The sequence below is a fragment of the Macrotis lagotis genome, chromosome 4, assembly GCF_037893015.1.
Source record: "Macrotis lagotis isolate mMagLag1 chromosome 4, bilby.v1.9.chrom.fasta, whole genome shotgun sequence".
In the NCBI taxonomy this organism is placed as follows: domain Eukaryota; kingdom Metazoa; phylum Chordata; class Mammalia; order Peramelemorphia; family Peramelidae; genus Macrotis; species Macrotis lagotis.
In genome coordinates, this window is record NC_133661.1 from 208,785,186 (window position 1) to 208,800,826 (window position 15,641).

Below are 15,641 nucleotides of genomic sequence, written 5' to 3' on the forward strand. Positions count from 1 at the left end.
AATATAATATCTCATTTTCTTTGGTGCAATAAGACTCATTCTTACCTTTAAAAAAATATAGCCAGAAAGAGATGGAAAATGAGGGGATGCCCATCAATTGAGAAATGTAGAACAAAGCGATATGTGAATATAATGGAATAATATTGTTCTATAAGAAATGACCAGATGAATTTCAGAAAAAAAAATGGAAAAACATATGAACTGATGCAACGTGAAGAGTAGAACAAAACAGTGTACACAGTAACAGCAACATTGTATGATCAACTTTGAATGACTTGGCTATTCTCAACAATACAATGATCAAGACAATTACATAATGGAAAATACTACCCGTATCCAGAGAAAGAACTCATGAAGTCTGAATGTAGATTGAAATAATCTATTCTCACTTTATTTTTTTCATGTTTTCCTTTTGTTCTGTTTCTTCTTTCACAGCATGATAAATATGGAAATATGTTTTTCGTGATTGAACATATATCATCCATATCAAATTGTTTACTGTCTTGGGGAGGGGGAAAGTAAGAAGGAGAAAATTTTGAATTTGGAAAATTTTTAATTTATGTTGAACTCCATCTTTACTTGTAACTGAAAAAAATAAAATATCATTGAATATAATTTAAAAAACAAAAAAATGGAGTGAAAAGTTATTTAATATAATATATTAAAATATGTGATTAACTCTCTACTACATAGTGCATAACCTAGGTAAATATTATATTCCATATTTGTGTGCCTATTTACCTGTTCTTTAATTCTGAAGCCCAATATATCAAGAAAGTTGATGAGGAGCTACCTTTCAAAGACTACCCATTAACTTTAGTTGACTACTTATGTAGTCAACATAGAATATGGTGCTTTTCACCAAAAAGCACTGCCTCATTTATTTGCTAAGTGAATGCATGATGATGATCATTCTCTTCAACTAACACCTGAGAATGTGGCAAAGATTTGGAAGGGCATTTCTTTGAACACTTCATGATGAAGATAGTTTGAAAAAATGAATATCTTTAAATTCAAAAAATTATTCATTAGGTTTTGATTGAGCATATTGAACTATAAGCTTCCAATAGGCAAGGATCAATTTATTTTTATTTTTCAAAACTTTTACAAAGTTTTACAAAGACAGACAGTGTTCTGTGCATGATATGTGCTCAATATATATTTTTGAAAATTAAAGTGAATTAAATTAATGAATATGATCTCCTGAGGCTCTTCTCTTTCTATGTGGCCAAGAACTATTCTTGGCCAAAAAATAAAGTAAACATAAAGGTCTAGGAATCATCTGAAATAATGTAGAGGAGCTTTCAGTTCATCTGAGAGTAAAATCCTCATTTTTCCTTGATCAGATTTTAGAAGTAATCTTTGCCAAGAAGTTTCACTCAAAACTATATAAATGAACTTTAATTTTTGCTGAAGACTATTGCATCTATGAAATAATTAGAATGAATGCTTTAATGCTGAAATAAAAGATTATATAAGAAGACTTCAATATTTTCAGCCAAACAGATTTCTGAAGCCAGTGACACAACCAGAGATTTTCATAACAGTAGAGATAGATTTAGGAAGAATTTCACTTAAAAGCATGCATAGGTTCACCCCAATCAAAGATGTTTTAAGGAGTAATTTGCAAAGCAAAGTTAAAAACGAAGATCAAGAGTAATTTTTTTCTTAGTTCTCTACTTGTCTTTTTGCTGAAATCAGTGATCTCCTATCCCAGCATCTTGAATTATATTCTGATTGCAGCTACCTCGACAGAGACCCAAGCATTCCTCATCAGGGCTTTGGTTCACTTGATTTTTTCCCTGGTGGTTTCTGATAAACATAAGAAAGTTCAATTCTTAATCACTTCAGATCTATAGAATTTTTGAAGATACTAAGACAGAGTCTATGACCTTGGGGATTATTTTATAAAAGAAAAAAAAAATAGTTCAGTTCTATTATTTAGCTCCCTATGTCCTAACCTTGACTTTTTTTCTGTCTCTTCCTCTTGGTCAAAGGAACCTGAAAGAATATCTGTTCTTTTCTAGCAGCTCTTCCTAGGGATTACCTCTGGTCATTCTATACCATAGCACAGAGAAAGGTGGGGGAGGATAGGGAAAGGCAGAGACAGAGAGATTGTGTGAGAGAGGTAGGGTTGAAGAAAAAAGAGGGAGGAAAAAGAGAGGAAGGAAGACAATCAAGAAAGCTTAGATGAATATAAAACTGATGGAGAATAGTAGCAAGGACAAATATGCCACTCAATAGGATCAATACAGGCTTCAAGATTCATCTTCTCACCTGGTAATTTTAGTATCCCCTGCAGAACTTGGACCCAATTTGACATTAAACATATTGCTATTTTTTTTTGCTTTCTAAGTGATGAGAGCTGAGTACAAATGCAAATAATGCAAAACAGCAGCATCTATATGGCACCAACTGATGTCCACAGATAGATCATAGCAGAGATCATATAGCAAGAGCAGTTAAGTAGGGGGTCATGAATTTTGACATTTCTTTCCTTTTTAGCATTCTCTTCTTATATCACTAAGGACAATAAAAATGTCAGGAAAGCAACATAAGCTTGTTTGCCTAATAATTGTATATATATATATATGTATATATATATATATGTATATATATATATATATATACATATATATATATAATTTATAAAAAATCTCCTCAATTAGAATGTAAGTTCCTTGAAGACAGAGACTTATTTTGTTTTTTTACTCCTGCAATTAGTATGCTGTTACATATTAATCTCTCAAAATGTTTTCTGATGTATGACTGATAATATTTCTCCAAGAAAATTATAAGGAAAGATTACAGAAGTAGAAGATAGTTCTCCAGCAGAGATGATATAGTGAAGTTAACAATGAGGGTAACTGAGGAACTGGAGGAAGCTGTAATCTGAGACTCTATTTAATTAAAGACCACATGGGGGGAAAGAGTTTATTTCTTTATCATTTCAAGGTTTTTAACTAATACTAAGATTGATGGATTCAGCAATAAGATGGAAGTAGTCTTATTTTTGTGTTTTCTTTTCTAATTCTTCATTTTCCAGAAATACAACTTTACTTCTGGAGATGTTACTGTAGCACATATATTATTTGCTTCATTTTTATGCTTTTGTCCAGGAAACTGAAATGATATAGTTTGTTTATAGGTTCATCTCATATAAAGTTTTCTATAAGGCATTGCTCAACCTGAACTCAAGAGAGAACAATGAAAGTTTCCATATAGCCAAGGTACTCAGTAAAGGAAAATTGACTCAAGAGAATTACATATTAATGAAATGTATGTTTATTTTAAAATACAGTCAGAGAAAATTGAGAACATTTTAAAAAAATTTTCTTTGATTAAATGTAATCCTACTAGTTCACAAATTTAAATACTAAATCTAAAATTCTGCTCTTTAGACATTATGAGAAATCAATATTTTATGGAGAGACTTAATATATTACTTTGCTCTGTCATCATTCATTCATTCATTTAGTCATTTATCAAGCATTCAATGTTACAGTATCATACTAGGCATCTGGGGAGGCTATAAAGGAAGAAAATAGGAACTTTGACAAGGAAGTCAAAGACAAAAGGCATCATCAAATGTACTAAAATAGTAATAGCAATATTTGTGAGTGCAAAGTTAGTGTCCATTATTGATTCATAAGAAATAATGTATATTAAGCATTTAGGGAAGTATAGAAGACTTTTATAAACTGAAGACAGTGATAAGCAAAACCAGGTTAATGATCCACAAAATGAGTATAATAGTAAAAAAAAAAAAGAAAACAATGTGAAGGTTGATAACTTCTGATTGTAAAGACCAGTCTTGGCCTTGAAAAACAAATGATTAAAAACATACTTTCCTTCTTCTCAATAAAGAATTAAGAGACAAATTATGTAGATTGTTATGTGCACAGACATGAGACCTTGTTATATTGACTGCTGATGCTTCATACCTAGTAATCCCAATGTTATCTACTGCAAAGAGGTTAAAAAAACAAGGGAGGAAGACAAGTCAAACATAAAACAAAATATTTATAGGTATACTATTTGTAGTTGCAAAAAGTAAGGAAGTGGAAATAAGTGCCCATAAATTGGGAAGCAGATGAACAAAATTATGGAAAATCCAAATAATAGAATGTCAATGTGTCATAACATTTGGTGAATATAAAGGATTCAGAAAAAAATAGAAGACATATAAGTCAAATCAATAAAAGCAAAACTAGGGAATTAATATACATTATGACTCCAACAAAGTAAATAAAAACAGCACTGTGATCAAATTTCCAAGTCACTGTAATGATCAACATCAGTCCTAGATGAATGATGATCAAAAAAAACCATATCTATGCATAGAAAGAGTTCTGCAATGTGGTTTATATCACCATATTCACTGGGAATGTCTATTAGTTTTAAATCAATATTTTTCTCTCTCATAACAGAAGGTATCATGAGGATTGAGAGTTTAGATGTTTAAAGGAAAATGTCTATAACTAAAAAAAAATGTCTCACAAAATTATTTTCTTGAGATGATCAAAATTGAATTCTGTAAATCACAGTTTTATTTCACCCAATTTCCTCTAGAATATCAATTCTTCTATTTCCCACATCCTCTTCTGAAAGTTCACACTGTACTTCCTCCCTGTCTTTTATGCTCTCAGTTTCTATACCAAATTATTTCTTTACCTCATCTTCCTTTTACCCATGTTCTTTATTTTGGTAAATATTGCCTCATTCCTTGACTTCTCTTCTTTTGATTTTCTTTATCCCTTTGATCTACTTCCATCCTTACTTTGCTAATACAAAAAAGAGTGAGAAACATTGAAAGCTATTGTTCCATAGGGATGATAAAAATGTCATCTCAGTAAAAGAAAGCAGTGACAAATTGCCTAAATGTAGTCTCAAAAGAGTTTATGGATTGATCTTAAACACAAAAACTCTGAAAGAGTTCAAAAAGAATTTTTAAAAACCATAGAGAAGAAGAAAAATGGGAAAAAAAGAAATGAGAGCTATGTGGAAAAAAATTTTAATTGATTGAAAAAACATCACCTCCTTTAAAAGTAAAATTGATCAACTGGAAAAAAAAGATTGTAACCCATCAAAAAAAGAAAATTGACCAAATGGAAAGGGAAAACAACTCATTTAAAAAAAAAAGTAAAATTAACCAATGGGAAAAGAAAACACAAAAATTAATTGAAGAAAATAAAACCCTAAAAAGTATAATTGGACAAATGGAAACTAATGACCCTATAAGACACCAAGATTACATTAAACCAAACCAAAATCCAGAAAAAAATTGAATAAAATGTAAAGCATCTTTTAGGAAAAAAACAAACAACCTGGAAAAATAGATTGAGGAGAGATAATTGGCAAACTATTAGTCTACCTGAAAGACTTGATCCAAAAAAAAGAGCCTAGAAAATATCTTTCAGGAAATTACCATGGAAACTGCCCTAAAATCCTAGCGCAAGAAGACAAAATAGTTCTTGAAAGAATCCATCGGCCATCTCCTGAAAGATACCCCAGAATAAAAATACCAAGGAATGTAGAAGAAAATACTGGGAATTGCTAAAAAAGAACCAATTTGAATACCAAGGAGCTACAAACCTCATTTCAGAAAAATAAATTGAAGAAACCATCAATAAATTCCCTAAGAAAGAATCTCCAGGCCCAGATGGATTTACAATTAGATTCTACCAAACATTTAAAGAACAACTAATTTCAATTCTATATAAACTATTTTTTAAAAATAGGAGAATGAGTTCTGATGAATTCCTTTTATGACATCAATATGGTACTGATACTAAATCAGATAGAGTCAAAACAGACAAAGAAAATTATAGCCTAATCTCCCTAATGAACATTGATGCAAAAATTTTATATAAAATTTTTGATTCTCCTCAACTCACTAATTGTTTTTGGAGAAGCATATTGATTTAATGGCAAACAGTGACCCTCCTCCTAGAAAACCAAGATTTTAGTCACAGAACTGTTATACTTTGCAAAACTTGAAGTCTTAGATAGATTCAAGCAATTATGTTTCATACTTTGTTCATTTTACATTTATTTCATTCCCTTTCCCTCAGTCTATCATAAAATTATATATCTGGGTTACCTCATTATGGCTACTAATTAAGCTAGGGCCCTTAAAGAATTAAAAAAAAAGGATCAGAAGAAAACAAACTAGAAATAACTAAAGTGGAATTCCATAGGAATCTCTAACTTGAATATTTGTAGTTATACTAATTCAACTTGTTGTGAAGAATGTTATAAGAAATATTTGAAAGGAACCATGCACATTTACCAAAAATACCCATAACAATTATTATGTGAATATATAAGGAGTATCCATTCAGAAAAAAATAATTATACTGGTCCCTTAAAGTCTAAAAAATAAAATTCTAGCTTTTGTATTTAGGTTTGACCCTCAGCACTATTGCCTTTTTACCCGTTTCTCACAATTCATGGTTATATAGACTTAGGGTAACTATTGTAATTGACAGTACTTGAATTTTCAGACATTACATTTTGGAATTAACTCTTTGGTACCATCATGGATGGATGAAATGAGCCCAAGTATTATGTAGAAAAGAATGTGGGTTACTATATTGAATTTGAAGTTCAAAAGACTCTCCAGAACTTTTTCAAACGAACTACTATAGCCATGCTACTCCTTCTTAAATCTGTGAAGTGGATTTTAGAACATATGTGTAAAAATCATACTTATCCCTATTGATTGGAATCTAATTCAATTTGATCCATTTTTCAAGTCCATTAAGCTTGTTTTGAATACTGATTTTGTCTCTCATAATGTTAGGGAGCCTCCCACTGAAGTGTCCTCTAATTGGATAATAAGACCCTCTATGTCACTTAGAAATTAATTAAAAAGAATTAAACTACATAGGGGCAAGCAAATATTTCTAGGATATTCCACTAGAGGTACCCTCCAAGCTGACATCAAATGACTAATGATTTTTCTCTACTATTTTTAAAATCACTTTTCTTCTGTTCTGTAAAAATAGCATGAAAGACTTTGTCAAATATTTTCCAAAAAAAACTCATTAAATTGGACCTGTGGAATAGCTCCTGTCCTTTTTATAAAATTTTACAATGAATTTAGCACATAACTCTCACTATTATTTTATTTTTTATATTTTAATTTTAACAGTTTTATTTTTCATGAAATATTTCCAATAATATTTTTCAAACTGTAACATTCAGCTTTCAGAATTTTGAGTTCCAAATTCTCTCCCCTCAATCTTCCTGTCTCCAACTTGAGAAAGCTAGCAATATGATATCTAATATATGTTTTGATATTATTTTAGAGATTCATCTTGAATCAAATTAAGTTATATAGCTGCTTTATAGGAAGAGATGCCTAAATACACATTTCCAAGCATAGATGACCATTCTGAACTCAACTGACTCCATTTGCTATAAATCTGAGTGAAACAGAAATTTCCTTCAATATTATTAATTTCATTAATTTATTATTATTTATTATTTATTTTTTATTTTATAATTGTCCTTTGATTCAACTATTCTTTAAAGAAGTGTCAAAGAAAAAACTTATTTGACAGGACCTCTGAATGAAGACAATACTTTTTTTTAAAAAAATAACTTTCTTTTACAATGATTCATATTTTTCAAAAGTAAATTCTTTCATTACCTTCTTCAACTCCTGTTGGCAGTGTGTGTGTGTGGGGGGGGGGAATTAGAGGCTGTCTCCTCTGTTTTCTTAGGAAAGTCTCATACCACTTGTAAATAATTCAGTCAGTATTCTAGATATACTGAGTGATTTTTTTCCTTTTCTGAAACTAAGATGATTGTCTTGCTCTCAGTGTGGGATGATGCAAAGTGTCCCCTTTATCCTCTATCCCAAGAGTGCTTGGTTGGCACTAGAAACAGAGCATTTGGAGGCAGCTGTTTTCCAGACATAGGAAATGTAAGTATTAGGAGTTTTGGTACATGATTTTGAAACATTTTTTGACCCAAATTCAATTAATCCATCCTGCTGCCATTTCTACTTTTGAAGGCAGGATCTGTGCAAAAAAATATAGTGTCAGTATTATCATTGTGAATATATGTATGAAAGTCTTTTGTATGAAAGTCTTTTCCATAGGAAAAGAATCAATGCGACATTTCAAAATAGCTTTTAAATTTACATCAGGCAAAACTATAACTTAGTTCAAATGATACATTTATTGTTGGACAAATTACTTTATTATTGACCAACATACCAATAACACCTTAACATTCACACAGGAAAAAAATTACATTGCTGAAACAGCATATCCAAGATGGCAAAGAACAGCACCTGAACTCTCCCCCAAACCCCTCCAAATACCCTTTAAATAATTACTCTAAAAATTTCTACTAAGCAGTTCAGAGAACTAGGACAATCATATTAGATTGACTATAGACAATGTTATTTCCATCCAGATGAAGAAAAACAAAATAGAAACAACCCTCACCCCCCAAAAACAAAACAAAAACAAAAATCAGGCCTCCAGAATCTGATGAACACTTTATAAAAATTATCTTTTTCCATTAATCCTAATTCCTCACACCAAAAATGACTAATCTGTAAACATGTTTATCAAAAATATTAATATACAGTGTTAACCTGATGATTTGCCACTGAAGGGAAGGCATGGGAAGGGAGGGAGGGTGGAAGGAAATTTTGTAACTTAAAAATATACATGTGCATCTGACAAATATTCAATAAAAATTAAATGGATGAACTTTTGGGAAAAAAAAATTCTTGAGTGACAGAACCTACAAAAAGATGGGAGTGAAATAATTTTCCAGTTCAAGAAAACTGGAAAGGTTGGCAAGAAAGGTCTGTTGCAAGATGAGAGAGGAGCTCAGTTCAAACAAGTCAGATCAGTGCAGCCCTGATCCCAGTAAACCCAGGGCAGGTATCCGAGGGAATGAATCAGTGGCAGTAGTGGCAGTTTCCAGACCTCTTAGCCCATAGACACGAAAGACAACTCAGATGACTGGCAGGAAAGGTCTGTTGCACTTGGTTGAGAATAGAGCACAGTCCAGCACAGGTTGTGCCAACTTAGTGACCCAGGAGCTGGCCTGGGAGCCACAGAAACAGCAGTGACAACAGCTACTTCCAGAGCTCAGCCCACAGATGGTGAAGGGATTGAACAATGGGTCAAAAGGAGATTACAGAGATCTCCCTCCTAACTCTAAGGCAGGATTCTGTTGTTTTGCCTTTCTTTAGATCTGGGTAGCAATTCCGGGGGGGGGGGGGGGGGGCAGTTCCAGGGCAAGGAGAAGCAATAATACACCAGAGCATGTGGTTCCCAGGGAAGTGGGAACCTTCCTCACAGTTCCAGGGCAGAAAAGAATGCTTATGTCATTCCCAGACCGGATAGCAGGCTAGGATAACGGTAATAGCTCTCCTTAGATCATATCTCCTTGGAAGAACTGAAAATTTACATTTTCCCAGAAGTATTTCTGAAAACAGCTGCAGAAAACCTCAGAAACTTGGGATAGTGGGCCCTACATCCTGGAAGTAGAGTTAAACTTTGACAAAGAGTTAAAAGTCAAAGCAAAGACTAGGAAAATGAACAAGAAGCAGAAAAAAAAATCTGAGGACAGTAGGTTACTATATAGTAACAAGGAAGGTCAAAGCACACACTCAGGAGAAGAAAGCAAAGTAAAAGCACCTACATATAAAGCCTCCAAGAAAAATATGAATTGGCCTCAGACCATGGCAGACCTCAAAAAGGATTTTTTAAATATATATTTTATGTTTTCCCCAATTACATGTCAAAACAACTTTTAACATTGCTTTTTTTTCTTTTGTTTAGTGTTCCAAATTCAATCCATCCCTCCAACCTTCCCCTGTCCCCTTTCTGAGATGACAATCAAACAGATAAAAGTTATACACGTGCAATCACATCAAACATTTCCAAGTTAAAATTTTGAACAAGAGTACTTGAATAAAAGAAAAAAATAAAAGAAAGTGAGAATAGAATACTTCAGTCTATATTCAAATAATATCAAATTCTTTGTCCAGAGGTGGATAGTATACTTCATTATTAGTTTTTTGGGGATTTGCTTGGATCATTGGCTAAATAGTTCTTCATCATACACTATTGCTGTTATTCTGTGCAAATTTTCTTGGTTCTGCTTACTTCTCTCTGCATCAGTTCACATAAGTCTTTCCATTTTTTTCTGAAACAAGCATTTATTGTCTGTCATCAGGTGCTATGTTAAGTACTTCACAGATTATCTCATCTGATCCTCATAACAACCTATGGATAAGTGTTATTATTCCCATTTTAAAGTTGAGAAAACTGAGATAATCATATTTATCCAGTCATTTAGAGTCTGAAGTTAAATATGCACTCAATTCTTCTTATTCCAGAGCTACTGTTCTATCAGTTGTGCCATCTTTCTGCCTCTTAAATTTAAACAATTATGTCTAAGTCCAAAGTAGCAATGCTAACAGAGATCAATGAGATGTTTATTCTGTTTCTAAGCATACAATCCTGGGAAAAAAATGTGTTTACTTTTTCATAAGCTCAACTAATTCTTCACTGCCATTTGTAAGATCTGAGCTCATGTTTCAGCTCGGATTCACCAGTTATGTGACCTTATATAAAGATTCTCCAAATTGAGCTACTTTGAATTTACCCACAATTTGCTATCTTTGGTGATTTAATTGCTTTAGATAATCTCCTATAGAAACATTTTAAAATTTCTAATTTCTAAATGGTACAAAATAAACAGTACTTTTTTCAAGACACCAAAAAATTTTGCCTGGAGTAATTCAAAACAGATTTTGAAAATTAAGAGAGGTAGAAAATATATTGGGAAATGAAGTGAAAGTGATGCAAAAAAATCATGAAAAACAAGTCAACTTGGTAAAGGAAAACAAAAAACACTGAAGAAAAATAACAACTTAAAAAATAGCTAGATCAAATGGTAAAAGAAATCCAAATGAGGAGAAGAATGCCTTACAAAGTAGAACTGGCCAAATGGAAAAAAGAGCGATAAAAATTCTCTGAAGAAAAAAAAAAACTACTTGATCATATGGCAAAGGAGGTACAAAAACTCACTGAGGAAAATGATTCCTTGAAAATTAGAGTTGAGCAAATGAAAGCTAATAACTTTATGAGAAATCAAGAAGCAAAATAAAACCAAAAGTACAAAAAAATAGAAGAAAAGGTGAAATATCTCACTGGACAAACACTGGAAATATCTCATTGGAAAATAGATTCAGGAGAGATCATTTTTAAGTTATTGGATTAACTGAAAACCATGACCAAAAAAAGAGCTTAGACATTATATATCAAAGAAAACTGCTCTGATATTCTAGAACCAAAGTGTAAGATAAAAATTGAAAAATTCCACCAATCATCTCCTGAAAAAAAAGATCCCAAAATGAAAACTAAGAAGATTATAGCCAAATTTCAGAGCTCCTGGGTCCAGAAAAATATGCTGTAAAGAGAAAGGAAGAATGAATTCAAGTATCATGGAATCATGATAACGTAAGTCAGATTTGTCAGGACAACATATGATTTAGCAACTTCTACATTAAAGGTCATAAGGCTTGGAGTAAAATATTATGGAAGGTAAAAGAGATTGGATTACAACCAAAAAATCAACTACCCAGCAAAATTAAGCATACACTTACAAGGGAAATGATGGAAATTCAGTGAAATATGGGAATTTAAACTTTCCTGATGAAAAGACCTGAACAGAAAACTTGATCTACCAATAAAAGTCTCAAGAGAAGCATAAAAAGGTAAATGGGACAGGGAAATCATAAGGGATTTAATGATGTTGAACTGTTTATATTCCTACAAGGGAAGAGGATACTAGTACCTCATGAAAATTCTCTCTCTCTCTCTCTCTCTCTCTCTCTCTCTCTCTCTCTCTCTCTCTTAGTGTATATGACTCTGTGTGTGTGTGTGTGTGTGTGAGTATATATGGAGAAAGACAGAGTGCAAAACCAGGTGAAAAGGATGGTATATAAAAATAAAATTAAAGGGTGAAAAAGGAATGTACTAGGACAAAGGAAAAGGGAGAAGTAGAATGGGCTAAACTATCTCACAAGAGGCAAGAAAAAGCTTTAGCAGTGGAAGGGAAGAGGGGGAAGTCAGGGAGAGTGAGTGAAATTTACTTTCATCAGAACTGGCTCAAAGAAGGGATAATATACACACTTAATTTGGCATAAAATTTATCTTAACATGAAGGAAAGTAGGAGGGAAGGCAGTAAGAGGGACAGGGTTGAGGGCAGTGTTGTAAGGGAGGGAAGATTGGGGGAGGAGTACTCAAAAGCAAAATTCTTTTGAGGGGCAGATTGGAAGGAGAGAATAGAATAAATGGGGGAAGGATGGAGGGGAAAAGCAGGAATAGTCACTATGAAAAAAATTTGAAGCAAGTTTCTCTGATAAAGACCTCATTTCTCTACTATACAGAAAACTGAGTCAAATTTATAAAAATAAGACACATTCCCCAACTAATGAATGATCGAAGGATATGAACAGTTTTCAGATGGGGTTTATCAATGTTATCCATTGCCATATAAAATGTTCTAACTTACTACTGATTGGTGAAATGCAAATTAAAATGATTCTGAGGTACTAGGTTTAACTAATAGGACAGAAAGGGAAAATGACAAATGTGGGAGGGAACATAGGAAAATGAAACACTGATGAATTATTGGTGGAGTTATGATCTGATTCCACTATTCTGTAGAGTAATTTGAAACTATTCCCAAAGGGCTATTAAAAAACCATATATGTGTGTGCCCTTTGATCTAGCAATACTACTTTTAGTTCAGTATCTCAGAAGATATGAAAAAGCTAAAAGGAAAAGGACTTATATGTACAATGATATCTGTGACAGCTCTTTTCTGGTGGCAAGAAGTTGGCAGTTAAGGGGATGCCTATCAGTTAGGGAATGGTTGAACAAATTGTGCTTGTTATGGAATGCTAGTTTACTCTAAGAAGTGATCAACAAGATGCTTTCAGAAAAACCTCAAAAGACTTACATTAGTTGATACAAAGTGAAATGTTCTGTGTACAGTATATTAGGATGATCAGCTGTGAATGACTTCTTTTCTCAGCATTGCAATGATTCAAGACCACCCTGAAGAACTTATGAAGAGGTAGATTTTCAAGGGTTTTAAAAGTCAATGATGTTTTTATTTATTCCTAGAGGTAAGAGGAAGCTATTAGAATTGATTGAATGTTGAGGAAGAGGTAATATGGTCAAATCTATGCTTTAGGGAAATCACAACTGAATGAAGAATGGATAGGAGTGGCAAACATCTTGAGTAAGGTAGAGCAAATGGAAAGCTATTGCAAAACTCAAGGAGAGAAATGATAATGGTCAATTGATTCCTGTGTATGTAGAGAGAAAGGAAAGCCTACAAGAGATGTTATGAAAGTCACAATAGAAAGATTTAACAACAGTTTGGGTATGTGGGGTGAAAGAAGACAAGAAGTCAAAGCATGAGGCTAAGGTTGTAAACCTGGATGACTGAGAGAATGCAGTGGCCTTGCCATTAATAGGAAAGTTTGGAAGAGCAGAGAGAGGGCTTTAGTGGAAAATGACCTGTGTGATTTGGGGCCAATCTCTTAACCTCTCTGCACCTCAATTTCCTCATCTATAAAACAAGAGAATTAGACTAGATGACTTCTAAGGTCCATTTCCACTCTAAATCTGATCCTCTGTTGTTCAGTTCAATTCAATTCAATAAACATTTCCTAAGTACCTACTAGGTGTGAGACACTGGGACACTGTGCTATGTATCTACTAATAATTTGTTTTTCTTTTTTCCCCAATGAATTTAACATGATTCCATCTATGGAAGCATCCCATGCAGAAATCTCAGTATTCCCAGGGGAACCACCTTTATGACTTAAATTGGATGATGTGCCTTCACCTTACCATTCCATAAAAAATGAAAACACTAGCATGTGTTGCCACTATTAAAACACAGAACACCTTCTTAGAGAAGCAGATTTATCACCATGCCAAAAAGTTAATTGCTTGTTACATTGTGTTAAGGAAGAACGTGGGTTTTTTCCACCAACGATTTGTAACACTATGAATGTGAAGCATTTAAATACCACTTTCATTTTATTTCTTCCCCCCCTTCTGAACAGACAGCATGTTTTTTAAAAAAGAAAAAAAAAATATGTCCTTATGGGTCAAATTTCCATTACCATTTAAGCAATGTAGTAGAACTATAAAAAATTTTTCAGAATAGAAGTATTTGGAAAAATTCCAACTTTGGGTTATGTAATCATTTTCCTGTGGTGTTGGGCCAGCAAGAATATTCATAAGCCATTGAAATATGCACAACTGGCATAAAAGTTCATACCCAGTGCAAATCCTTTATGGATTCCTAGAAATTACAATGGGAATCTTGTCAGAGAAAAAATTACAGAACCATTAGATAATGTGAAAGCTGTAAGCTAGGCCAACTAATTATTAAATTGGGCCAATGAAGTATTTCTAAAACAGTTCAGCTTGACTTCATATAAATATAGCATGGTACTAGTTGCTGTAAAGAAAAAACAACCTTGCATAATATAAAACTTTTGGTTGCAATAAAGAAAGCAATTTAGCATGGGTCTATCCATGCTAATGTTTGCAACTATGCTGTATCTTTCCACTTGATTTGATTATCTCTTTTGCTTTGTTTCATTTTTACAAGGACCTAGATGGTCCAAGTAGAAGGATTCCATGAAGACTGAGTGTGTCCCATGATCTCACTGTGGCCAAAGAGCTTTTTCAGGTCCATGCTAGGCCAGTGTATGAAGACTCCTCTTCTTCACTTTGCAATCCAGAGAGTCTTTCTTCCCATGCCACTTAACCTAATTGACTGATTCTATGTAGTAACCAGGCATGCTTTATAATGCCTGAAAAAAATATGCTCTACTCCACTCCACATTTGCCAATCTTGCCCCCCCACTTCATTTCTCTCATTCTCTTCTGAACCTATTCTCTTCCTCCTCCTTTCTTTGAAATGCTCTCATCTCCTAAAGTACTTTAAAGGGGTCATGCTATTCTAGTTTTAATGTCAGTGAAATGAGATGCATCAGTCAGGGCAGATGAAGATATAAGGGAAGAAGGGGTATGTAGGGAGTGGACATGGCTGGTCCTAGTAAAGGATGAAATTAATTGGGACAGTATGAAACCATGTATGGACAAATTTCTTGAAGAAATGTGAAGGAATCACTCAACAATTATTGTTTGGATTCCTTTGTAAACTGAAGTCTAAAAGGATTCCCTTGGTAAATGAGATTAAGTATCTTACCTAGTCATTATATGTCAAAGGCAGAACTTAAAACCAGATCTTTCTAAATCCAAGATTAGGTTTCTCTCTTCTATTCCATGGTACCCTTTTTCTTCTCATTTAGTAATACACAGATCTTCATGAGTTTGTATCTGGTCTGGGACACTTACTACCTGTGTGGCCCTAGGCAATTCACTTAATCCCATTTACCTCAGTTTCTCATTTACAAAATGAACTGGAGAAGAAATGGCAAACAACTCCAGTATCTTAGCCAAGAAAATCCCAAAATGGAGTCATGAAAAGTTGCACATGACTGAAACAACTAAACAAAAATAAGAGAGATCTATTGAATCCCTGAATTCACCAACATGGGAAC

At 33.2% G+C, this 15,641-nt stretch overlaps 1 protein-coding gene across 1 annotated transcript in view; it reads right to left on the reverse strand.

Moving 5' to 3' along the window:
- Positions 1-15,641, reverse strand: part of NPAS3 (neuronal PAS domain protein 3) — a 1,122,614-nt gene that overhangs the window by 837,974 nt on the left and 268,999 nt on the right.